The sequence below is a fragment of the Empidonax traillii genome, unplaced genomic scaffold (assembly GCF_003031625.1).
Source record: "Empidonax traillii isolate 1590-97213 ecotype Southwest subspecies unplaced genomic scaffold, ASM303162v1 scaffold70:size1330859, whole genome shotgun sequence".
In the NCBI taxonomy this organism is placed as follows: domain Eukaryota; kingdom Metazoa; phylum Chordata; class Aves; order Passeriformes; family Tyrannidae; genus Empidonax; species Empidonax traillii.
In genome coordinates this window covers 63,473-91,426 of record NW_020955263.1, presented here as the reverse complement: position 1 = coordinate 91,426, position 27,954 = coordinate 63,473, and the positions used below count along the sequence as shown (strand labels likewise).

General features: G+C 40.6%; 1 pseudogene; it reads left to right on the top strand.

Moving 5' to 3' along the window:
- LOC114055872 lies at window positions 1-27,954 on the top strand (annotated as a pseudogene).

The following is a 27,954-nucleotide window of genomic DNA, read 5'->3' as shown; positions in this document are numbered from 1 at the left end:
GCCGTGAGGGATGCAGTGCGCAGCAGGCGGCCCAGCACGCCTCTGCCCTTAGGAGCAGCGCACTTGGTATTTCTTATAACGCAGAAGAAATCACGATGAGTCAGGTTCAGCTCCTGGTCTGATCCTTGTCGAGTCAAAGCATCTGTTGAGCGCTACCGGAGGAAGATGCGGAGCGGGGGATCCGCGCCGCTCCCTGCAAGCGGCACATTGATCATTGGCCGCGTGGCCAATTAGCGGCAGGAGCCAGGTCCAGCCCTCGTGTCTGCGCTCTGGTGATCTATCGCCAATAATTACCGACACGCTTAATGCCTAGTTTGGATGGGAATTAATTGGAGGCCGGATAAATAATGCATTAGGGTTTATTCAGCCCCACGTGAAGAGTCTTCCCCGAGCCAGAGCTGGGAGCGGCGAGAAGCGGCATCTGAGCGGCGGTGGCGGCGATGTGCGGGGCGGCGGCCGGGGCCGGGTGCTGATGCTGCGAGCAGCGCCCAGCCGGGAGCATGCTGAGCCCCAAGATCAGGCAGGCCAGGAGAGGTGAGTGTGTCTATCCCTGCGCCTCCGGCAGTGGCGGAGAGCCCCTAGCGCTGCCCGCGGAGTGCCCCCCACCTGGGCTGCAGCGGCTGCCCCGGCAGACCAAGGCTGATACCCCGCTGGCCGAAGTCAGCCCTGGGGAGTGCAACGGGAACGAATATTCGGGGAGAATGAAGCGCAGGAGGAGACCCTGTGCCTATGTTCACCAGTGTCGCCTGCAATTTCAGGGCTGAGCAGCAGGGACAATTAAAAAAATTGTACTCTGTCCTGGGATTTGACGAAGCCTTCCTTCCCCTCCCGCCCTGTGCTGGTTACTAATGCTGTGTTTCTAACGCTGAATTCATTATAACAGTTGGAGACAGTTATGACAAGTTTACCTGCAGCATCTTGGAGAAGCAGTTATCATGGAGTAGCACGTTACCATTCCAGGGCTGGAAGCAGGAGGTGGAGATACTCGTTCTGTGTGAGCTATGGGCAAGACAAAAGGAAGGAAGGAAGGAAAACATGCCCTGGGTTTGCAATAGCTGCTTTGAGCAGACCTCTGAGTGTTGTGTGCAGTGTTTGTAAAGCAATTAGCTGGGGCTGCGCACAGCCATTGTCTCTAAGTCAGGTCACCTGGAAGAGATGCTCTGGCAGGGGATGTATTGTGTGATCTTCACCAGTTGCTCGTTTGACATGGCGTTTGTTGATCACTGCCGCCACTCACAAACTAATGAGAGTCTCAGAGGGATACATTTTCCTGCCCATTGGAAGTAAATTAGATTAATGTCATTTAGGAGCTAAAGCAAACACAGTCAGAAGAGTATGCAAAGATTAGGGTATTCTTCAGCCATGCCACCATTATAAAATAGGAGAAGTGTCACTACTTCTAGCTACTGTGATTCTGAGACAGGTACTTTCATCCAAATGTCACTTGGCTTCAAACATAGGAAAGCAGTATTACACAATGAGCAGTCCTTAAAATACCAACAGCCCATTAAATAGCTGTTAGCATCTCGGAAGGAAGAAGCGTCCTGCCACCTGCAGGTATTAGAATCAGATATGTACTACCACACTCTCAGTAAAGTCATAAGTACTTATTTCTTAGTTACACCATTTTGTAGAAGTTCAGCAAGTCTTTTGTAGATGCTGACTCTTTGCCATCCCACTTCTATGGGGTGTCTAATCTCCTTTTAATGTATGTGTTATCCAGCATTCCTGTTGGCTGTTACAGCTCTGATGAGACAAGCTAGATGTTGCTAGTAGAGTGGTACAGGAATTCTGTGTTAGAAAAAGGAACACAGGCTTTCAGAACAGCATGCTTGCCATTCTTCCACTCTCTTCAAATCATCTGGAAGAGACTAAGTTGAGCATTAACAAATACTGAAATCTAGTTATGGGATTCTAGATCCCTATGGGCTACGGATGCTTGGGGGACAAACTGTAGTGTAACTTTGTGACTCAGTTTATAGGGGTATATGTCATTCTCTCTGGGTTTCATAGAATCATAGAATAGATTGGGTTGGAAAAGACCTCCAAGATCATCAAGTCCAACCCCTGATCCAACTCCAATTTGTTCTGTTGGGTTCATTAACTGCGCAGTGGTAGGTCTATTTCTGAATGAATTTAGAACTCATGAAAAGAGCTGACATAATGGATTTTGAAACTTTTGAAGCTACTTTTGCAATGCTGTTGGCAAAGCACTGATAACTTATTGCAAAGGTTACCAAGTAGGACTTAACCCTGCAAGGTTCTTCTATAGCCCTTGTTCACAGGAATTGTAATCAGGTGGTGCTGAAGATGCTGAATGCTTCTTGAAGGTAAGAGTCACACCATGCAAGACTAAGGTGAACATGAAATGGTAATTCATGCTCCGTGGTTCTCAGTTGGGATTGCTAATGAAGGTTCAGAAGGCTGCAAGAATGTGCTGTGTACAGTGAGGGCAGGAGATCTGGTTCAAGCTGCTGCATGAGCTTGGCTGACTTCTCAGAGTAGTGACTGTTAGCTGTGCCATTGAAGACTTAGTTGTTTAAGGGAGGCACTGTGACTTCTCTGAGCAGACAGAATGAAGAGAAGGGAAAAGAAAGGATACTCTGGGTACAAGCCTGTGGTTTTACTTGAGTGTGACAGGAAGTAGCAGTTAAGATGAACCCAGGGATATATTTGTAGAGTTCTTGGGGTTCAAACCCCTCTGTGTGTGGCTAGATAACTGCTTCAGGCTCCCTGCATTTGTGCAAATAGGAATGCTTCATTGACTTCTCTTATATTTCCAGTTCTCTGCTACAAATGTACCTTTAAACCTTCAATTTTGACATCTGACGCTGTCATTTCTGTTTGACTTGTGGATTGTCCTTAAGAAAGCTCCTGGGTTTAAAGACATTCAGCCTTTTGAAAATGCTGAGTCTGGACTTGAGCTTGATATCCAGTGTGTAGTTCTTAATATCTGTGAAAGGTATGGTAGAGAACAAAGATAATTTGCATTACTAGAAGTAAATGTCAAGTATAACACAGTCCTTGCTGTTCCATCAGCAACCTCACGTCTGTAACTCAGGTGTATAGAGGTACGCTGTGTTTTCATAAGACCTTTTACACCTTCATAAGGAAGGTGTAAAATCTCACAGACTGAAAATCTTAATGTGTATAAATTAGCCTCTGGAAAATCATTCATCCTGTCTAGGCCCGAATGGATTTTGCATTATATTTTCATCTAGTGGTTTATGTACAGCAAATGGAGGAGTACAGGAGCCTGAAATAAGTGACTGAAATGGAAAACATCTATTTTCACATTCTTACTAGGTGATTGGGCATAGAAATACTGCCTTGCAGAGTGGAAGCAAGAGAACTTTCAGTATGGAGAGGAGGGAAAGCAGTTTTCAGACTACATCCTTCAGTCTCAAGGAATGCATTTTTTTTATTGTTTTTAAGAGATTAAAAAAATGAAACAAAAAATTTTTCCCTTGCTTTGAGAAGTCTCAAACAGGTTATACCTTTCAAGTTGTATTTAAATGTGCTAAGAAATGGAAGCTGGACTGAGTAGAAGCTTATGCATTTGCTTATGCATTTTAATGAGTGATGTGATGGAATTGCCCTCTATAGAAAGCAACTCTGCTTTACAATAGTCTGTCTCAGCTGTAGAGGTACTAAGGATAAACCCTCTCTCCTTACTGGGACATCGTATTACTAGATACCAGTGACCTATATTGCTTCTGTTTGTGGCATGCTCATACATATGTTACAGTATGCTGAAAATTTTCTTCACAGTCATAACAATGAAACTTTTGTTTGCCTGTTTTAATTAAAACTTAGAGCCTGGAAAAAGTGATAGGAGACATTTTGGCTAGTTATCCTCCTGCAAATGAACTGGTACTCTTCACATGCCTGTAATAGAACAGAGTTATTTCTCTCTCTTTTTTTCCCTTCTCTGAAACTTCTCATAATACAGTTTTAATGAAAAGTGGGCTTTAGTGTACTTAATATGTTTCTAAGGATGGTGTATGTAATGCTGCCAGGAGGAGCTTCAGGGGGTAAAGTACTGGTATAGCCCTCTGGGAGTGTGCACATTTACAATGTAAGCTTCATGTGCTTGCAGTGAGCACAGCTAGGGTTTAATATTCAATGCCTTTGCAATGGTGTAATTGTATTTTTAATGAAAGTTCTGTGTCTCTGATTACAGGAGCATGAATACCCTATATTTAGCCTGCTTTCTTATGGCAGAAGGGAACATGATTGCATGATTTCTCTATCAATCTCTGTCCTAAGAATTTTTATGTTGCTTGGCTAAACTGAATCTTATTTAAAAGAAGTAAAGGAGTCTCAAAATAAGATTTGGCTCCTATACATTCAAATAAAATTGGTGGCAGGATAGAGGAAATATAGCCACATGTACACGTAGGGAAAACTGTCACTTAGTACTCTACAGGAATTTACGTTCTGAAAGATAATGCCCAACTGACCATCCTAAAGACACATATTGGTTGTCCTGTAGGAGCTCATGTATATTCAAGCCAGACAAACAGCTAAGGGATGTAGGAGTGTACTGGGTTGTTGGGGATGTGGAAAGAACTGGGTATTTGAGGATGAAGAGACAGAATTATGCAAGGGGAAGGACCATGGAGAAGAACTGGGGTTTGTGTGTGTTGTGGTTTAACCCCAGCAAGCAACCAAGTGCCCCTCGCTCACTCCCCCGCCAGCAGAATCAGAGAACTGGAATAGTAAAAGCTGGAAAACTCTGTGTTCAGAACAAATCCAAAATGCAGCCATGTAGTCACTGTGAAGAAAGTTAACTCTCTCCCAGCCAAAACCAGCACAGTGTGGTAGTAGACTATAAACAGTAATCAGTGAAAATCCAGACTTCCTTAATTCTGCAGACTGAAAGCATATTATTTAATACAAATCCAAGTGACAGTCATGTGAATTACAGTAGTACACTTCGTAATCTACATGACCATTTTAGGGTTAGAAGTGACCTTTTGAAACAAATCTACTCACTTACTGCACTTTGATTGTGTCATGAAGCAGTCTCAGAATAAACAAAAGTAGTATTCCTTTTGGATTAAACTAGGTGGCAAGATAATTTCAGGAGTGCACCTAATGCTCTCCAGCAACTAGTGGATATTCCAGTCCAGAGGATCAGAATAGAACTAGTCCAAAACAGAGTCTCCTGTAATGCACGTGTGGACATTGCTTCCCTGCCATTAATGAACAGATCCACTCCTAATTTAGATATCTTTCAAGTTGTCAGTCACAAGATATTTGTATTCAGAACTGATAATTTTATGTTAATCCATTACTTAGGTGGCCAAAAATTTACTACCATAATATCTCAGAGCTCAACAATTCAAGGTAGTTTTACCTTTGCGTGTGTTGCATTTCACGGCTACCATTTATTTTCTGTGGATTAGGGCAAAACCCTAGGGCATATAAGAAGACCAAGGCAGAACCAGGGCTTGAAACTTGTTTCCCAAAGCATAGTGTATGTGAAAAAATACTATGTTATCCTTCCATCTTATTAAACAGCTTTTCACTGGCCATGTTTTGTTCTCACAACACATCCGACTCCATAAAAACTCACCAGTTAAGAACTGCCTAGACATATAAATGCAACCTTCAGCTTTATTTCTTGAGTAAATGGGAGGGTGTTAGCATAATAGGATGAACATACCTGTATGAAATTGTGGGGGATGCCTCAAGGAACATTTTTTTTCTATACCAGAAACATTGGTTTGTCCCTCTAGAGATTTTTTGTATAAAGAAAATGACATTATTAATCATTTCTTCAAGACAGCCTCAATCACAGCAGAAGGCTATCAACCAGTCATGGCTTTTGGGAGTTCTCATTTCTCCTGAGTTTTCCAGGCTCAGGAATAAGCTTTGAAAATGATGATGAATGACATCTAAGGGAATGTGAATTAGGCATTTTTAGACCAGTGAAGGTGACCTCTCACTCTATTAGAAGGTTCTGCTTGTTCAAATTTATATTTGGCCTGGCTAGTTAATAATTCTCCATCTTCAATGCACATCAGGTTCCAGGAGTTGGGCCTCATGTAAGAAACCCCACAACCACAGTAGCAGACCCAGGTAGATCAGAACAACATGCACAGGTGAGATGAGGCTCAGCAAAGAAACAAAAAACAGTGGCTAAAGGTGATTTCAACGAGAGAGTAAAAGAAATAGTGTGCAACTCTGTTTGTTAAAAAGGACATGGCAGAGGAAGAAATTAGGAACAGTGAAATAAATGCTTTATACAGAGACCCAGAGTTAGCTGAACAGTCCTAAGTGCACTCAGTCTTCTCTGCTTACCAAGGCATCAGCCCTGAAGCTTCTGGCTCCTCTCCAAGTCCTCCACAGAGAGGAGGCAATCCTGCTGCCCAGTGCCCAACAGGAGTTTGCTGTTTTGTTTCTGTATTCTCCTGGTATTATGGGGAAACTGGTGGCACCTTCCCCCTTGACTCCTGCAGAGGACACCATGCTGCTGGAGCAAGCCCTGGACCTCAGGGATTGTACAGTGCAGAAAGCTCCTCAGGCTGTAATCCCTTCCAAATCACACTGAGTGGAAGTGCCCTCCTTCCACTGGTGAATGAAAGGTAGAAAAGGGCAACTCTTTCATGTGTCTAGTCCCCCTCACCAAATCACAGCTTTGCACATGCAACCTCTTAGCTCTGTGCAGAGGACCACCAGAGCCTCCACAGCCCCACACTTCACCTCTGGTTTGAGGAGCTGATGATGCACACAGCTATCCCAGAGAACGTGGGAGGCTAGCACCTTGGCATCTCCAGCTTACCAGGCAAATAATAACACCCAGTTTCTTACTCCTGGAACCAAAGTAAACAGCCCTAAAGCTGTGGACTCTTCCAAACACTTCCTTCAGCCCTGAGAGCCCACCAACATTGCTGGGAGCACACCAGGCTCCAGGGCGGGGAGCAATCAGTGTAACTCGCTGCAGCTGGCATGGCAGAGCCACCATTAAGGAGGAGCACCTGTGAGGGGGAGGTTCACTACCCCTTAAATGGATGATTCTTTAAGGCAGGAGGGGCAATTTGGGAGCTCTTCTCTGGAAAGGTATGTGGGTGAAAGGCTAGGATGGTGTGCTCATAAATATGGTTTGGTTTATGTCTCAGTTTGTGATCTGGTGGAGGAAGGAGTCTCTTGAGACACTTGGGAGAAGGAGGTGGCAGTACCCCTGGGGCAGTGTGAGTCTGAGTTTTATCTTTTTGCTTTCGAGTAACTTGAGATGAAGCTGCTGAGCTGAGTTTAAAATCCTGAGACAACAGTGCAAGGGCTGTGGAGAGAAGCATTGAGTCTGGAGCTGGTGTACTGGTGAATTAACTGCCCTGGAGGCAGTGTGAAGAAGTAGGACCAGACTAAAGGTAAAGTGTAGGGGGCAAGTAAAAAAGGAGGGTCTGGGTGTTTCTTCTCACCATGTGCTGCCCTAGGGAGGTGAATGAAGCAGGGAGTTATTTCTGTTCCTTGGTACCAGGCCAGGCTCTTAGCACTGCTGCTTTGGTGCAGGGGTGCATGGCATTGAGCTGCATTATGAGCTCTGTGGAGTAATTTCTTTGTCTTGATATTGAAGGAGTCAAGAAAGTGATGTTTGGGGGATTCCTCCACAGACGGGTTCAGATTCTCACTCTTATTTTTGGTGTGTCCTATGAAGAAAGATATGATTTGTTCAAAGGTGTAATCTTCCCATCGCTGTAGAGATACCTCTCTCAAACTGGATTCATGGTGTGTACAAAGTAAGTACGACTCTTGGCAATAGCAGCTTTCTGAACTTGCCTGAAGGCTCAGGCAGGCAATCACTCTCCATAGAAAAAGCCCTGAAAAGTTTACAGGCAGGCACCAGCTTATTAAGCACAGGCAATCTGAATTTGAAATAATGAGCCATGGCCTTACCTCCTGGGGAGGGGAAAAGGCCATGAGAAAGAGCAGTAATTCAGCTCTAAGGATAGCTGGACTGTGGGAGGGGAGCACTTGTGGGGAGGGAATTAAATATTAAAAAATTAAAAAGCCATAGGCTCTCTAATTACTTGTAGAATACCACTGAGTGAGTAGAGGGTAAAACTGGCAGGATTGTGAATAGCCTAGTGGAAGCACTACACATGCCAGTATCTCTCTCCTGAGAGGACAGTCACCTGCTACTTTTAGTACCTGTATAAATGTATTACTCTTCATTGCAGGATTGCTACCAGAATGACAACTTCTCCTTGCCATCTTTCCCTTTACGTTCATGGTATTTGATAGGCAAGCACAGCAGCATAAACAGCTTAATTTTTTTTTCTCCAGCTCCCCTCAGTATGAGGAGGAATAGTTTGACATAACGATAAGGGCACACTGTGGTGGGAAGGGGAAACTCCTTGATGAGGCTGTAGTGTGAGCTGTTTGCTCCTCTGGAAGAGGAAAGGATCCATGCCTAGACTCTGCCCAGGCCTGCACATGCTGAAGGTATTTAACATGGGGGAGGGAAGCTGCTGTTGACAGTCTTTCTAAACGTGTGTTCCTTCCACAGAGTTTTTCTTGCGCATCCCTTGTGCCCAAAAGCAGTAAATTGTTCTTTATGAAGAGCTAAAGAGAGGAGATACTAGGTTTTTGCTATGGTTGAAAAATGTTTCTTGTAATATGCTTCCCCTTAAGTGCAGGTGTTAACAATTGTTATGCTTCAGGTAAGATTGTTGTCTTGTGAACTGGTTTTGAAGTTACCAAAAAAACCAAACCCTGTGGTTTGGGAATAAATGACAAGGAAGATGTATATATTGTTTCTAAGGTGAGAACTAATTCTGTTGTAGGAGAAAGAATTGGGCTGATTACTATCTCTTTGGATGAGCTGTAGGCATAGGGTTAATACTTATTCCTTTGCAGACCTATTAACCAGTGACATCTTGTCAAAAATACATATGGGTAAATAATCTGAGTACTTAGATTCAGAGTATGAATTAGTGTAAGAGTGAGGATTCCTGATTTTCTTCTGCCTTTTTTCCCCCAAATCAACCCCTACAGTGTGGCAACTATTGTACAGAGAAGGAAACAGAATTTGGTTGCAGATTGAAAACAGATACAACAATGTTGAAACAGGCACACTGTTGGTTCAATGCTGTGTCCTGAAAACTAGGGTAGGAATGAATACCTCCCTGATCTTTGGATGAGGGAAAGAAGAGGAATACCACATTATAGCTGAATTTAGGGAAGCTTATTGCTCAAAGTGGCTGGGTCATTGTATCACTTCGTCTTATTGCCCATTCCTGGCTAAAGGCCTTCAGAATATTTTCTGTACTCTATATTATTTTTTCAGTCCAGAATAATTTTGTTAAGTAATATCCCATGGAGCATGGGGGACAAAGGTGCTCATAACATCAGTGTTAGGTATCAGTGATGCCAGCAAGCACTGCATGTCTGAATAACATGAACCATGTGCTTGACATGGCACAGACATTAGTATTTATTAAAAAGTGGGTGACTGGGGTGCCTCTGACTAGTTGTTACCACTGCAGTGAACCTATGTTTGTGCTGCTCCTGTAGTGCTGTAGAGCTGTGGTCTTGATCAGAACTCCACAGTATTTGATGTTGAACAAGCTCAGGTTACAGTCCCATCTCCAATCTGAATGTTATCGTGGTCAGCATATTTTGTTTGCTCCTTAAACCACTATGGCTGAAAAGGTTATTAAAAATTAATAGCCATATCCATAGGGAGGATTTCAAGGGGCTGTTGCTGATTGCAAAAGGAATACAAAGTATTCATTCATGTGACCTGATTTGACTCATTAAAATAGCAGGAAGAAAAAATCTTAGATATTTACTGGAATGATAGAAAGTTAACTTTTCTTATAGAAAGGTCTCACCTTGTCAATATAGTGTAGGAATGTAAGGCTGGGTGTTTCAGTAGAAGGGAAGAACAGAGTGGATGTAGAAAGAAAGGAATAAAACTTCCCTCTTCTAGGGGCAGTGAACTGTAGTTCAGTGTGGATGTCCATGAAACTACAAGAGCTTTGCCAGCAACAGAGATGCCTTCAGCAATGCCTGTCAGGAAGGTAGTTCTAACCAACCAGATGAAGAAGATTTACAGCTTTCAAGAGATTCTGCCAGGGTTCAGCTGGAGTGGAGAGCTGGTATTTAGGATTGCTAGACAGTTCTGTAGGCCATAGCGTGTGACAAGTGCATGTTCTTTAGAGTGACACACCAAATAGCTGTGACCTAAATGCTGGTCATTCCTCTGAATGGTCTACAGTGGATCCTGTTGAAAGCACTCAGAGGATGGTGCACATAAAGGGACCGTAAAATATTGTCTTTTGCAGGGAGCAGTTTCTGTACTTGGGTGGCCTGTCAATATGGTCTGTAACTCTGGTTTTCCAATAGCAAAGGACGTGGTGTTGAATTTGGTTACACTGGTTACAGAGTCTACTCGCGATCAGCAAGAAGAATAAGTGAGAATATGCTTAACTATGCCTCCAGCCCTACAAAAAAGGATAAAAAAGTAGTAGGCCTGAATCTGCTGTCTACTGGTGTAGATTATCATAAATCTGTAATGTGAGTGGTCCTCTAGCTTTTGTATGTCCCTTTCAGTATATAAGAAATAACTGAAGCATGTGAGTATTACTTTAGTGACTAGTGTTCAAGTCATGGAACTTGTCTCTAACTTTGCCTCAAGATTACAGAGTATTAAGTTGTTCCTTGTCTTCTGTGTTTGTATTCATGGACTTCAAGAAAGCTATGCTAAATAGAATGCTTAAAATATGATCTGCAGCATCCTCCTATTGCTAGGAGGGAGAGGAAGAAAGATGTTTAAGAAGAAAAAGATGGGAGCATGATAAATGGTTGTGTTCTAATGCATTTTGTACACTGTTATGGAGAAGCTGACTCATGCTGTTGAATGAGTTTGGTTTTTTTGCTGTAGTGAAATACTGAAAGGCAGGCATAAGAGTTGCACCACACAGTGTAATATCCTATACTGAGAAATAAAGAGCTGGTACTTTGGGTGCTAAATGAATGATGTCTTTATTCCTTGTCCTATCACAGATGTGTTTGCAATAGTTTCTCTTAGCTGTTCTGTATGCATTTGTATTCACACTGTACAGATGCAGCCATGCTGCTGCTTCAGATACACTGAGAGCAGTAAAAGTAGAGATGGTAATGGACTTGAACTCCTCAGTGAAGAATTTGCATCTTGAGTACTATGTCCAGTTCTGGGCCCCTCAGTTTAGGAAGAATGTTGAGGTGCTGGAGCACCAAAGAAGGTGCAGCAAGGCTGGTGAAGGGTCTGGAGCACAAGTCCCTGTGAGGAGTGGCTGAGGGAGCTGGGATTGTTTAACCTGGAGAAGAGGAGGCTCAGAGGAGGCTTTTGGTTTGGATCAATGCCTCTGCAGCAGATCTCCTGACCTCTCCTACACTTTATGCTTTGGTTGGTGTTTTAGCATAGTCTCATAATCACAGAATATTCTGATTTGGAAGGGACCCACAAGGATCAGTGAGTCTAGTTCTTAAGTGAGTGGCCCATACAGGGATTGAACCCTCAATGTTAGCTGTTGTTAGCGCTGTGCTCTAACCAGCTGAGTTCATCTCCAGTCATGGGTTATTTTTGCATAAAATATCCTCCAATGTCTGCAGTATCAGCTGTTCCTCCCTACTTGTTCTACCCCACATCCAGTGTGCTGTACTACTTTATAATACAGACCTAGCCAAATTTCCTAGTTCTGCAGAGGAGATGTAGGCTACCTCATCTGAATGCTGATAGTTCTCAATTATTCCCCTCAATTCACTGTGTTTTCTTGGAATAGAGTCACTTCACTGGATCAGTTAATCAGTAGGTCAGTAGAAGAAAGAATCAAATCATCACCCTTCCATCTTGGTGCTTATCCATGATCTAATTCCAGTGGTTTGGGAAGACTGGCATGGCTTTGTGTATTTGCAGAGCACTTTTGGGAACAGCTGGTGGTGGGTTATCTGCAGAAGTTTTTGTTGACTGGTGTGAAAACCCCCACGTATTCTCACAATCTGGGGCGGTAATTCAAATTTTTTTTGAAAATACAAGGTTAAACTCTTTACTATTCTGTGGAGTTGAGACCTGCTGGCCTTCTTGCTGCTAGTGATAGCAAATTAAGTTTGGGACTTCTTTGTACAATAGGTCAAAGGTCTCCAGAGATGGAGTGCAATGTCAACCAGCAGATCAATGCCCCTTTACTTATATGATGGCAGCAATGGATTGCTGAAATCCTTAGCTGTTCCTGAAGTCCAAGATGCCATCAATTTGTAACAATAGTTTGAAGATGAATTTAAATTGTTCTTAAGGAGTAAGGGACTAAATTATCACTCTGACTATATGGATATTTTTTTGGTTTTTTCATTGTGTGTTGGGGGTTGCATTGATTATCAAATAGATTTGAGTTTTCCTTGACTTGTGGAAGGGCCGTGCATTAATGTGTATCAGTTCATGCTACTGTAGGTGTGTTCTCTGATGCAATAAAGACAAAACATTACCAGATCATCAGTTAGCATATTTCACAGAAGCCTTGAACCTTTGTGCCGCTCAAAAAAGTTCATTCTTGTCTTCCCCCTGCTGCTTTGTTTAGGTGTGCTACCTGCATGCTTTTGCAAGTAACTCTGATCATTAAATTGGCTTTTACGGTCACATCACACAGGCCACTGGAGTATAAAATTATTTTTCTTATTTAGAACGTGCCTTTTACAGAGCTGACAGTGCCATTTGTAAGCTAGTGAAAAGTCATGGCTGTTGAACAACCCAAAGAATTCCAAGATTAATTTCTTCATGCCAGTCAGGAAGCAACTTCTTTCAAAATAGAGTGTCTTTGCCTTTTGTTTCTGACTGTTCCATAAACACTGAACTGTAGGTGGAACAGAGGAATAGATTTTTTGTCTTCTACAAAGGGAGTGCTGTGAGATTGTGAGATTGTTGAAGACTAATGCAAAGACCTGAGCCAGTTCCTTGACTCTAGAAAGGGTAAAGGCAACTTTTAAATGTGTCTTGCTGTGCCTCAGCTTATGGCATGGTAGGGCTACACAGCTTTTAGTACCAGATACAGTATGTGTATTTTAACAGTGTTATTTGGGTGTGCTAACCTTCTAGCTGGCAGGAAATCTTGCCTCCTTTGCTACCAAGTACTGTTAGCACATTTACCCTTAAAACATGCTGATATAAAGAATATATGCAGTCTGGTGTTATTCTTCAGAACTCCTTGGTGCACCTGCAGTTTGCTGATGAAAAAAAACACTGACTGATCTGGCAGTGCAAAAGAGAAATGAGAGAACAACCTTTATAAAATCTGGAAAGCAGAACCTTCAGCTTTTGGACTTAGAAGTTCTGAGAGGGGATGAAATTGTGTTCTGGAAACAGGGTGCTGCTTCATAAAAAATTTGGGCTCCTTTTTGGGCATGTATCATCTACTACAGTATATAGTTTATTTCTTGTCAGAGTCCTTCAGGCTGGCTCAGATTCTTTGGCTGTAGCTAAAACACGCTTTTTGGTTATATCTTTGCTGTTCAGATCTTCCTTCATCCCTCTCTTGGGTATCTTTCTGCTCAAAAGAGTGTCTGTTTGTTGGGGGGGGGTGTGCTTGTTTTTGATTTTTGTTTTTAAACAGAATGTGCTTACCTATAGGTAGATAATCTGTAACAAAAGTTTGTGCCTTTCAGTGAAGGGCTGGAAGGTGTTTTAGATGTTATGTATAACCAGTTTCTAACAGCAGTTATCCCTAATCTGAGAGTAAAATCATACTATAGTATAGTGAGTTGCACTAGTTTATGTTGGATTTTAGGTTTATGAATTGATCTTTGTGAATGCAGTTGTTCTTGCAGGCACTTAATATCAAATAAAAAGCTGTACAAACAGATCCTTCCTTTAGACTTTCAGTCTTTTTTTTTTTTTTTTTGTGTTTTCAGTCTTTTTTTCCAACCATTGCAGAAAACACAAGGTTACTAGCATTACAGTATTACATGCTAATATATGTAAAGCTAATTGTCTCCCTGATTTTCCTTTGGTTGGGCAGTAAGATTACAGAACTGCACTGCTTCTAGTGTAATTTATGAATGTTTGCTTTTGGAAAAAATTATGGGTTTCCAGATCTATTTATTTTTTCTTTGTATTTTTATTTTGGTTGAAAGACAAACAAATTAAGGGAAGGAAGTAGAACACAGTGCATCACCTTGCTCTATAAAATGTTCTGAGTAGATGGGTGCAGCTTTATTGAATAGAAGTGATGGAGCACAACCTGCTCTTTGGTAGTGTTTCTGAATGTGCTAATTGTCCTCCAGATGACAAAATGCGCGCAGGTGCTTGGCTGTGTAGCACACTTTTGTTTCTGTACAGATCGATGCTCTGTTTACCTTGAGGGAACAAAAAGCCCTTGCTGGTTCCTTATAACCGATATCCTTCTAGTTGCCTAAACACATCTTGTTGCCAACTGCTTCAAACATTCTGTCTTTAATGTCTTTACTTATTGTGTTTCAAGATGCTTAATTCTCAGATGGTGCTGAGGAAGTGTCTTAGTTTCATTTATGCTTACTGATTCTGGTATCTCAGCTATCAAATTCAAACACAAATACAGTTGTGTGATGGACACCAAAAATCTAAACCAAATATTTTATTTCCTACAATTCGGTGATAGGAAATTCAGTTTCTCTTTCTAAAGCATATTACTTGTGTTTCCAGTGAATCCGTTTATGATGCCAAGTTTGAATTAAATAAAATGACTGAGAATATTTTTTATAGTATGTGAAACCACTTCCCTTTGTGGCTAATACTTCAAACAAAGACTATATTACAAATAGTAGTATGTCACTGTGTTGTTAGACTGAAGACACACTAGAGCAAAGTGCCTTTACTGCAGGACAGTTGTTGGCCAAAATCAATTATAATGACTATATTGATTTTTAGCTAACTGCCTATGAAATTTCAAAAGATTACAACTTTAATTGATATTGAATTGCGTTGAGTTGATTGATTTCCACATCTGTTTTAAGTAGGTACTTACTCAGTGCTCAAATCTCTAGTGGTGTTCAGAGCTGGGAGTGGGAGAAGGAGAGCAGAATAGGTTGTATAATGTTGCCAGGCAGGACTGAACTGGAAAAGGGGGAATGGAAAGGGAAGATGATGTCTCTGATGTGTGCATGTTCAGGGTAGAAAATAGATGTGATGATAGAACAGAAATGTGTATACAGCTTGGAGGCAGGTACCCTGATAATAGGGAAAGGAAGAGAATAAAGTTTAGCTTCAGATGGGGCTGAGTTGGGATGGGGATAGGGATTGCTGCCTCTGTAAGGATTAGCAGTGTGGCTCCATCCAATTTGACCCATTCACTCCTTGGGATAATCTTTGAATTTATTGTTAAAGCCACGACAACCAGTTGTGGGGTTTTGGAGGGAGTTTATTTAGTGTAGCCCCAGCTATTTGCATACTGAGTGTTGAAGCATCTCTTCACTGCCTTTGCTCGTATTCTTTTTCCCATATTCATCTGGATACGAGAAATTTCATGTGCCAGTGTCACTTCCAGTCAGGGGAGTATTTTCAAGGTCTGTAATTCTGATTCTTGCCTTTTACGACTCACCATTTCAAAAGGGCTTGACTCGTAAGTGCCATCTGTGGGGCAGCAAGAATATGGGTCTGCCTTGTTCGTTGTTACTCTGCTGTGTTGCAATTCCCTGGTTTCCCAGCTTTGAGTGGGTATGGAGTGGGGTATATGGTTGGCATTTCAGTACGGCCACGCTATCAAAATAAATCCTAAATCTTTTTCCAAGGAGAATTAAAATCCTTCCTACACTGATTTCTTTTTACAACTTATGTGTGTGACTAAATCATAATCAACTAATGACAGTGTGAAGAGCAAAACCAAACTGTGTGGTGTTATTGAAAAGGCATTACTGGATCAGAACTCTAGGGCATGTAAGGTATTTGCTGAGTTGTTGTGAGTCTGATTTATTGATTTGTTTTCCTCCTTATGTTCTGCTGATTCCATAATTCTGTTCAATAGATGAGTATAAAGTATATATTTCTGCCATTAAGAATCAGGGGCTTGATGTACTGCATCAGACTATCAAAGCAGATATTTTGATCCCAGTAGTATGAGATACCTGCTGCTTTAGAGGAAAGCTGTGCTCATCCATGTAAGTTTTCTTCTGACCTCTATGCAATTATTGTACTCTGTGAAGCATGCAGTATAAGCATCAATGCTGTTAATAGCCATAAATAATTCCTCTTTCTAAAAATTTCTATCTGATCCATGTTGTTGACTTGCAGATGAAGTTGCTAAGTATCTCCCTAATGAAATTAACTATTACAGTCACAACTGGAAACTAAGGAAATGGAAAGCTAAGACAGCATGAAGAATTAACAACCATAGCAATTGACTGAGACATGGTGCTGCATAAAATAAATAAATAAAAAAAAACACCAAACAAACCACAACACATTCTCCCATGAATGATCAAGAAAGCTTTAACTCTTGACTAAAATAAATAGTTACTAGTTGAACTGTACAAATAGCACTTAAGGGTATGTGGAAGTCCAAAGTAACATACTTACAGTTATTTCAAAGCAAGATGTTTGATGTGTTTTGTCAAGTCTGTCAATATAAATGGTAGTTTTTCAGGTAAATAAAACTGATTTCTTTTTAGGTAGATGGGTAAAGTAGCAAAAAGGGTGTATGTAACCATATGCAAGTGAGGAAAACTGGAAAGTGATAGGACTTTCATGCTTAGGCTGGAGAGTGCTAAGGTACTTCAGTGTGGAGATGACTTAGAAGCTTATTGACGTATGGATTTAGGTATTATTAGACTAACTGGTTTGGTTAGTAGCCAAGATGTTGCTTAAGAAACATTATAGTGCTGTTGGTAAAAGCAAATTTTTTGGATATTTGCTCTTCTAATAACATAGGTTGTAACATGAATGTGGAACAGAATCTGGACAGTCTAAACCAGATTACAGTTTGGTCATAGTTGTAAAATGTGGTCTGGGATGAGGCAGAGAAGTTCTCAACTAAATTTTTGCAGGCCTCTGCAATAGAGACTCAAACATGACCAGGCAGCTTTCTTATTGTGTGTGTATAAAATGGGGTCCTCCAGGTCCTGGTGGTGATGGGGATGTGGGGAAGGGGATGGGCTTTTTTGGTGCCTCTGTATCTGTGAGAGGTGCTGTGCTGCCAGCAGGGCTGGTACCAAACCCTGACGATCTTGGCTGCGTGGTGGAAAGTGGTTGTTGCTATATTCACTGGAGTGATAATGCCTGTCTGTGAGAGCTCAGACTACAGTGTGCAAGCTTAGAGAATAAGCCTGGATACATCAAAGCCTGATCTTAAGTGACTTCTATATTACGATTTTTTTTTCCAATTCTTTTGGCTATGTAAAAATAACTAGAATTGAGAACTGCTGGGTTACTTAAGAGTATCCAGGGGTTGCTGGTACACTTTGCTAATGTAGGACTAATGCTGTGTATAAGCTCAGGTTAAATACAGCCAGGTATTTTAGCCAAAAATAAGGGAAGTATAATTCCAAAAAAGCTCTAGAGCTGCAGCAGCACTTCTTAGAATATTTCAACTTTTAAATTACATTTTTAGGTGAAGCTAATAATAAAATAAAAACTTGATTTCTTATAATGGGATAGTTATAAGTTGAAAGCTGATTTCTCTTGACTGAGGAACAATACAAAACAGTTACTCACAACTCAACAGTTCTGTTGAGAGTACCAGTATTTACCTTAGCAGTTTAGAGGAGTGGAAAAAAAATTCCATTCGCCTATCAGACAGGGCTTTCACTGAGTCTGAAATTTAAGACTAACAGAGTGATGTCATCTTCTGCCTATAAAACTGGAAAATTGTCAGGGGTCAGACTGAGTGCCTACGGGATGGTAACAGGAGAGGTGAGTGGATCCCTTAAGCCAGAGTGAAAGGAGAAAGTACATGAAACTGCAAGTGGAGATAGTGTCATTTTTTATAATGGGAGGATGTGGTACTGCTCAGGTCTGCCCTCTGCTGACAGAAGTGTTTAGTGTGTAGACGTGCTGGTTTATATTTCTTTATAAAGCAAAACATGATGGCCTGACTGCCAGGTCACGAGGAAGGTCAAAGTAGATTTTATCACAGACACTAATGGAATTTCCCCTCACTGGATTACACTGAGGAGGCTCTCCAAAGATCAGACCTGACCCTGTTATCTGACTCTTTATTTTACAGTTTGTTTGATGGAAGAGAAAGGATGTGGCAATTGTGATTATTTTAAATATTTTTTTTCTTATTGTTTTTTATTTCCCAAACACCACAACATCCAAATTATTTTTCTTTCTTTAGCATATCTTTTCAGTTTCATCACTGTGTGATAAGGCACCGGGAGCAGACAACAGAATTGAGAGGCAACACCAAGGCCACGTTGTACTTGTCTGAACCCAAAAGAGGCAAAGCTAGACAGTGCTCTGATAGGCAGGGGGTTGCCCTTTGTTGTGACAATCTGGATCAGCTGTAGCATATCAGGGATATGTGAATTAGAAGCTTGACTGGTTTTTAGCTGCCTAGTTTTGTTTTGATTTTGTTTTTTATAGTGTTAATGTCAGACATCAGTGATGTAGATTTACTAGTACTGGCTTCTAAACTAATACCTTGTTTCAAGTGGGCAATTATAAATTGTGCTTTAAATTAACTGAATGTAGAAAATAGGAAAGAGCAGGATCATGTTAGCACTAATGAAAGAAAATGGCATGAAATATCAAATAACTATAATTATAAGGTACTCCATAAATCCAAAGGAAGTAGAGGTGAAAAGACCTATAAGGTCACCTAACCTATCCATTCTAGAGAACTGGCTTGCTGCCTGCAGTATATAATTATCTGCTACTCCAGACTAGTTCTAAATGCCCAAAACTTTAGTACTCTTACTGTAGGCATGTGGAAAGAGAAAAGAAAGGGTGATATATTTCTTTTCAATTTCTGAAACTTTAGGTCAGATTTACATGTTGAATTTTTTTTCCTTTATTTCATCTTTTGTTTTAATTTTGTTTTTCTGCTTTGATGTCAGAAAGCCCTGAAGAGTGAGATGACTTTAATCATTCTGGATAGCTATGCTATCTATATGTCTTTTGTCTTTGTCACTTTGATTGACAGTTCTCTTTTTGAATCTTTCTCAGTTTTTAATCATTTTTCTTATGGCAGCTGGGTTCACTGGCTAATCATCCCACAGGGGTAGTGTGTGGAGTAAGAGTATTTTCTTATACTCTCTTCTTTTTTTAACTCTTCTGTCCCTCCACACCACACTTTTTGCACACCCTCATTGGGTAAATACGCCTTGAGGAGAGAGCAATATCATTATTATAGAGCTGGAAGTCAATAATGATTTGCCACAAAGAAAGGTAGTATGAGCAGTGGAGCCTTAGTGGAGTTACTGTGTCACTTTAGAAGGTTGCTGAACTGAGCAGTACCAAAAAGATGGTTTGTCTTTTGTTTGACTGTCGTGAACTTGAATGTACACCCTGAAAAACAAGTACCTGCTCAGAGGGAGCATACATGTAATGCTCTGTCCATGTCTGAGAAGAAAGTGTAGAACAGTTATTTAGCCTCTCTGAGTGTTCTTATCCTTATTTCTTTGTTTCATGTACTCTGTAATTGCCTTTTCAGCCCGGTCAAGGAGTTTGGTGATGGGTGAACAGATTGGGCCTCCCTCCAGACCTTCTTCTCCAAACCCTCAAGAACGTGTGCTGAAGTGTGGCTGGCTAAAGAAACAAAGGAGCATTATGAAGAACTGGCAGCAGCGGTGGTTTGTGCTGCGTGGGGATCAGCTCTTCTATTATAAGGATGAAGAGGAAACTAAACCTCAGGTATGACTTATTGGTTGTGACTTCTGTGTAGGTCAGAGTTACTGCTTTGATTGACAGCTCATTTCAGTTGCTTTTTATCCTTGCAAAACCATACACACTTGAAAAGGTTCAAAGGCAAGAGCCGTGGTAAGGAGACTTCTATCAAGCAAGTCGTAGAGCTTTGGAAAACGTTGGAAGGTGTTTACTTACCCACTAGGGCATGCTGACCTCCAAATCTTAGTATGGTCATCTGTGAGACTGGAGTTTGACAGGAAGAGCTATGGAGTTCCAGATTACTGAGGCAGGAGTGATTAACCTTGCTTAGTCAGCTGGGACTCATTATCTCCCAACTAATCCGTTGTTCACTGAGAGGTGAACCAGCTGTGTAGGGCTGGTTTGTGTGTGTAGAGTGTGTGGGTTTTGTTACACGCTGCCATGCAGGGCTTGAGAATATAATATGTTTTAGTGTTGTGGGGGCAGGAGAGGGTGTGGTGCTATGGGATAAAGCTTATAGAGGAGATAAAGAATTACTTATTCATCTTCTTCAAATGCCTGTAAAATACTCTTGTGTCTTTTGAGCTAAGGTCTTCCCTAGTTGCTGTAGTAGATTTTGTATCATAATTCATGTAGTTATTGTTTTGACTGTCAGGCCTTTAGCCAGAGTCATTGAACAGAGGGAACGTAATTGAATAAGCCAGACAATGTCCCTGTACTTCTGCCTCCTGATGAGTCAGTACAGGCATTACAGAGTGGCAGTCAGCCTGTGTAATATCATCACCATCCACACGCTCATTATAGATGATTATTGAACTGCTTGATGCAGCTGTGTGCTTGACTGTCACATAAATTTCATTGTAGAGTGAGAATGGAAATGAATATTCCCCTGTGGGCCAGACATAAGTACGGTAGATGAATGAGGATGTTGGCTGCATCTTATATCTTGCACTCTCCTAATCAAGGATTTGGTCCATCATTATGGATTGCCTGCTGTGTAAAGGCTACAGAGACCTGGACTTGATGATGTAACCCGGTTACTCAGGATACTGCAAGCAACAACTGGATATTGTGCTTTTAAGCCAAGCATCTTATATTCATATGCAATGGATATGGAGAGCTGGGCACTTCTGAACTGTGTTAGTGAAGATGAGGAAGAAACTGCCTCAGTAGTCATGTTGGAAAGGATTTCTTTAACCCTGGTCCTTTTGGGGCACAGGGTTGCCATACATTTATCACTATGGGAAGCAGTTTTCACAGAATCACAGAATATTATTTTGTATAGGATCATAAAGGACTGTGTCCTGACTATTTTTTTTAGGAATTGCAAACTAGGATTTGCATCTGACTTCAGCTAGGACTATATGCATCCCAGAGGTGACATGTATTTTTGGAACTTGTTGATAGCTATTGCTTGGAATTTTCTGGAATGAAAGGGCAATGGCACAGCGATGCCTACAAAGCTTAGGAAGTCAATTGAGACCCTGGGAGATCTTCGTTACAGGCCATGGATATATTTTCATCAGCTGGTATTAATCCCTAATTTCTTTCGGCCTGAAAGGTACTCATGCTTAATTTAAGTCTTTAAGTGTAGTCTGCAAACTTGTGTGCAAAAACTAAATCAGTAGCTGCACCCAAATTCTCATTGATCTTCTGCCTAGTTGATTATTTGTACATACTTTGGAAGAAAGTTGTATTCTTATTGTTTAGCTGATAAAGTCTAGGGGGATTTATGACATAATGTTTCAAAAGAGAGACATGAAATAACATCTTTTTGTTTATGGATGTTGAGTTGCCTATTTTTACAAAAGTGAGATTTTGAGAGGAAATTGCAGATTCCCTTGATAATAATGCTAAAAAGATGGAGCTGTAATCTAATGGCAGGAGAATCACACAGGCTTTCTGGAGTGAAGAGGAATTACTCTGTGGTCTTAATGGATCAAGTACTGTTGAAGGTTTTGCATTTGTGTGCCTTATGACTTGGTTGCAGTTGCACAGCCCATTTAGAGTCCAGTGTTTAGAGGGTGGACTTGCAACCATTGCTTTTCTTGAGTGTTTTCTCATGTTGCCCCCATGAGGAAAGGGGGAAGGGAGGACTGACCTGCAAAGAGCTTTTGATGCTCCTACTGACTGTCAATATATTGGTCAGTTTTTAAAGTAGCTTTGGGTTCGTTTCTATTCCCAGGATAGGAGACAGCATGCACTCCTCCCATTCTGTTTCCAGGGGAACAGAAGCCACTGTGCAACTAATTCATTAACCTTTCTTTCAGTATCGACTTGGCATGATAAAAGGCTTTAGTGCATCTGCAGTGGGATTGAATTTTGCCCTCTGGAAAACAACAGAGTTTTCTAGAATGTGTTCTGGCCACTGGACTCTAAAGATAATGTTGTATATTATACTCTTTTGTTGCATTTGGAATAATTTGAGATGCATCTGCATTTTTGTCATGTTGCCTTTACAGTGTTTTCCTGTTATCTTTGAAATGCCTTCAGCATGTCTTTGAATTTCAGTGAACCTCAAAGTCAAATTGTAGGGCAATAGGATTGGCAGGGAAGGGTGCTGAAAGTTCATCCTGTTTTGTTGACTTATTTTACCATAATTTTAAAACTCTCAACCACTCTAGATAAACCTCTCAGTATGGACTTTACTAAGTGCCCTCCTACACTGTGTCCTTCCACAATCTTACCTTTACACTAAGTAGGGGACAGGAACTGAGCCTTGACACTGTTCTGCAGCACTACCTAGAAAGCCTACTAGGGTTGATTGTGTTCTAGTCAGTGAGTGGAGATGGCAACGACGTGTTCTCCACATAACACTTTGTAATGGGACTCACAACAGATGGAATGAGAGTGGCAGGGCAGATACATCTGTAATATGAAGTTGGGGGTCATAAAGCACAAAGTTGGTGAATATTTTTATTCATTATACTGAATACCTGGAAGAATACACATTGAGAATGGTAATGGGAGTTAAGTAGCTGTTAGATATACATAGTAATAGCAGGACAGCTTTACATTTCTTTTTCTCCAAGGGTTCTGCATGAGCTTGCACATCTCTGTCCTCCCAGACTATCCACAAGTTTTCTGAGCATTTCTTGTCAGTAAAATCCACTTGGTAGCCATCTGTTTTTTCATTCTAACCTAGCGTGTACTTTGCAAGGTGAAGGAGCAAAGCTCATTTGAAACAGGCTGGAATTTCATCATCATTCAACTCATTGTGGAGATTATTATCTGCTAATGAAGAAAATTTGGGCTTTGTTTTTATTTTTTCCTCTTGCAGAAACAGACATCCAACACCTGGAAAATATTTGAAATAACAAGATTTCATTGGTCCGTTTATTCCATCAGCAGGCTGGACTGTTGCTGTTATTCAAACCTGTAGGTGCTCCTGTAAGCCTCAGGTCCAGTATGGTTTGTAGGTACAACTTGACTGAAAAAATACATAAACATCTTATAGCCTTGATTTAGAGGTTTTGAGCATGCATTAAGCTTTGAAAGTCTTCAGTTTGTTTCCCAGTACTGACTCTAGAAGTTTTTAAGGGCTGTTATTAGCAAAATGTTTTCCCCAAAGAAAACCTAGTTCTGGTAATGTTAATGCAGCAATGTCCGCTGGCAGCGTGAACCAATAAGTCATCCTTCTTTGTCTGTTATTGACACAACCGTTACTGAGTGTCCAGGTGATGAACAAGAGAGGTAGGAGAGGTCTTTTAAAAGTTTGTGCCTGACTGTATCTGGGAACATTCTTCACAAACACCTAGGAAAGCTTCCCTTGTCACACTTCCTAGTCTGAGATAAAAGGATCTGAAGCAACAGTTGACTTATCACTTGAAATGTTGGATCTGTCCTTCAGCCTGCTTTAAGTCTGAGGAAATCTGGCTTCCATCTCTTTTACCGAGACTATGGCTAAGTCTGGTCGTGGGTTATCTTGGACTTAAATGATCCTTAGAATTCAGGGTTGGAGATTATTCACTGGTATAAAGCTGTTGCAGAAATTCTGTTCTGTGTTTAGTTAAAATAAAGATATTCCTGTATTGAGTTCAGGCCTGGGATTTAAAAACCCATACCTGAGGGCAGATTTGAGTCCCACTATTTCCTCTCTACAGTCTTTTAAGGATTTGTAACAGTGAGTGAAGTGCTGTTTTAAAAGGTAAAGGTATGAGAATTAGGATGATCAGTGTTATGACATCAACTGTATTTGTTGAGGGACTCAGTCAAGTAAATGAAGCTTTTCAGTCATGTTTCCTGTGTCACAGACTTTCTTTACCAAATCCTGGCTCTAAAGAGCCTGGTACAGACAGGATTTCTCAGTTGATATTGTCAGGGAAAACTACAGTAATACCATTAATATATGAACACTTGTCCTCTTTAAGATTCTCCCTCAAAGCACCAAGGCCCCCAAAGAATATAAGGTGGTACTGTCATCAGAAATGGGTTTTGAGCCTCCAGCTTAGTGGAAGGTCTGCAACCTATTGCCTGCCCCTTGAGCTGTTCAACCATCTCAGGCTCCCAAAGCCTGAGGGAGGGAGGAATAACTTGGTCATGAACTGATGTTTATTTCTGGGGCATGCTTTGGCATATATCAAGTTAGACTTTGGGGAATTTAAACTGATTTAATCCATCATTAATTTACTTCCCAACAAGATTGCTAATGCAGTCTGAGTGGCTGCTGGACAAGGACACATGAATCTGTTTGAATTTAGTCATGTCTTTCTACCAGTGACAGCAACTGTCAGAACTGATACACCCTCCCTGTTAAGATAAATTACTTTTTTCTACCTTTTCATCTCTGTTTGTTTGGAGTTCCCCATAGCTTGCCTGACAGATTGGACAGCTGTGAGCTAGGCACTCTGTTACCTTCTGGACAAGATTTTTGCCCCCTGAAAAGACTGGGTACAGAGAGAAAAAATCAGCACAGTTTGCTGGTGTGCAGAGGGAAATGTGCAACAAGCTGCTCTGAAAATCTTTGCTATATAAACACATGTGACCTAAGAATACTTTCCAGACATGGGCCTATTTTGCAGGCTTTTCTTGTTTTTCATAGGTGAAGTGAGCATCCAGCAATTCTTCTAGGTTTTTTTTTCTGATTGTTATGCTGCCAGCTCAGTTTGCTGCAACTTCATTGCACAACTGAATGAGGTGCATACTGGTAAGGACAAAGTAGCTTCGCTGATGTACAATACAAATTTAATCAAAGGTGATTAAAATGAGAGTAAGAGACAAATCACTTTAATGAAAACTTTTTAGAGAATATATGAATTCAAATATCTTCTGAAAAGGATCAAAAAAAAAGTGTATTTTGATTGGGAAATGCTTTGGTTTAGGGTGTTTTTTCATGCAATTTATGCCTCTGAAATCTCTTCTAAAGTAAACATCACCCTCATGTGTCAAAGGTGTGTCTCACTGAAGAGGGGGCACAGGTGACATTGCACCATATGGTGCATCAAGCATGGTGCAAGTCCATTTGCTTAGTTTTGTTGCAGGAGAATGGTGACTGACTTAAGCAAAGTACAACCTTCAGAAAGCATTACAGTGAGAGAATTTGGTTTAACCGTTTGACTTCATCACTGACTTTAGTTTCCTGCAGGAAAATGGGTTTTCTGAAACTCTTTAGTTTGACAGCACTCTTCTATGAACTGCTCCTGCTCTTCACTGTAAATACACTCTCCTCCTCTATACACTGGTATGCATCTTCACCCTTCTATAGTATAAATCAGCAAAAAGCTAGCAAGTATATCGTTGGGTTTTGCCTAAATTATGTGTGCCCCAGAAATACATGTTCTCGTGGTTGCTAATTTAGGCTGAGGGAAAGAACCCTCCACAAAAGTGTGCCTTTTTTGGAAGTAACACAGAGTTCAATTCAAAGTCCTGAGGTCTGCTTGATTAGAAATGTGAGGTTTAGGTAACCGTTTCAAATGGAAATTTATGCTTGCTTTATACTATTGGATAAAGAAGGCCCAGCTTTTGTTTTTTTGAGACATTGTAGGCACCCATTTTGAGATGGGTTAGTTTTGCTCAGAGGGCTTCTTAAGAGAGGTCTGTACCTTAAAATAAGAGATAGAGTTGAGTTACTTGGTCTTTAAGAGATTTGCTTTCTACAAAATGTAAATTTTTCCTCCAAAGAAAGCAGCTGTTAACATTTAAGAGAATTACATCTTATGACAGAAAAATATTACCAGCTTTCAAATGATAACTGAAGCTCTGAAAGTCTGATCAGCTGGGATCAACTGACACCATATTAGTTTTTATTGCCATATTTTCAGCTTCTATTAATAAAATAGTGACCTGAAAGTGTAAACTTACAACTGAGAATGCATAAAAATGAAGTTTAACTTAAATCAACAAAATTACTTGGAATTTGGTGGGGTTTTTGTTTCCTTGTTTCCTTTTTTTTTTTTCCAGCTAGTTTTGTGATTTCCCACACACACACCCCCCCAAGGATTCTTTCTTGTGTTTTCTCAGCATTCTTGTCTTAGGCTATTCTGCAATACTCTGTAGTTTCAATTGTGCAACTAAGATTTTTAAATTTTCCTTCTGCTTGTACTACCATTTCCCTAGGCATGTTCCATATATTCCTAAAAGTGGGAATTGTCTGAAATATTGTATTCAACATGTCAGAACTGGAATGCCAACTTGTAAATGTACATGACTTGGAGCTTATTTCCTAGCTGAAGCATTCCATCTCAAGCATTACTGTTGTACTTTATTTGTAGTAGTTTTTGAATGTTCTATGTTCAAAGAAAAGAGTAAAACTTAATTCCTTTACATTTAATACAAGCTGGCTCCTTGGGCAATTATAGTAGTTTTCTGAACAAAGCATCTTGAGGAAAATATGTTTCCAAGGGGCAAAGTCATAGAAGTTATACCATAATAGTTGCAATGGTTTATTTTATGGAGAAGATTGCAAAGGTCCTATGATAAGTTGTCTTTTACTAGTTAAAATTCTGGATTGTTTGTCTCATGAGACACCAATTGTATAACTCAGTTATATATGGATTTGTTTCGATTACCAATATTGCAGTGGTCCAATGTGTCTAGGATTTGGTTGTTGCCCAATTGGTTGGTGAGAATGTAATTATGCATGTTTACTAGAGAGATGTGTGGAAAAAGAAAATTACTGAAACAACTTTCTTCATTTTCTGTTCAGTGAAAAAAAGATGCTTTGGACCCAGTTTCTATTCCAGGTCAGTTCAGTGCAGGAGTAGGAACTGCTGATTACCTCATTCATGGCTTAACTATTGAGAGTTCCAGTTTTTACTGCCTTTTGTCTGACTTACTGTGTGTAATATGCCGAAGAATGTTAGCTGGAAACCCTTTAAAATGTCAAAGATTAAATGCTTGTTCCACTCATGTTTCTGGACAAGAGCTTCCTGTGATCTCCTTTTCAGCTTCTACATAGATGAAGAGGACTTTGTTCACTTTGAAGATACTATGTCACTATCTATGCAGGATTCCCAAACTGGAATACCTTGTGTTAACTGTGCTTGGGCTCAAAGTGGAAACGAAGCTGAATATTGGCAGCATTTGAATTTGGGAAGTAAAGGGGCTCAGTTCTCCTTTTAGGGAAACTATAGTCTTCTGAGATAAAAGGTAGTCTGCTGCTTTACAAACCTGAATTAACTGCTATCCTCCAGTATCTCCCTGGGAACTTCTCTGTATTGAGGATCTCTGGAAAAGGGTTCATTTTATTCAGTTGCAGAAATAAAGATACAGAAATACAACCTCAGCCATCTTGTTGGTGACTGAAGTTTCATGCTGCAACCTGAAATTAAAGGGTGAAGAAAGAGTAGATGTAATGTGAGATGAAATTTTTGCAAGGGATAATTAGTTATGGAAACCAAGAATAATCATCTCGGCATACTTATTGTTGTGAGTGAAAGGACAAGTGAAGCAAGTGCATGACCAACTTAATTTTTTCTTGCTCATAACTGTGGAAAAAAGTTGGGCTCAGTGGATGAGCAGGGCTTAAATTTGCTGTGTCTATCATCTTTTCTTTACTCTTTTGGTGTCTTTTCCCTTTTCACCAATGTTTGTGTTCCTTACAGGGTTTGATACTACTGCAAGGCAATCAGGTGAATGAGCTGCCACCTAATCCCGATGAACCAGGAAAACATCTCTTTGAAATTACTCCAGGTATGGCAGCATTTCTTAGTGCTTTCAACATAACATCGCTTTAG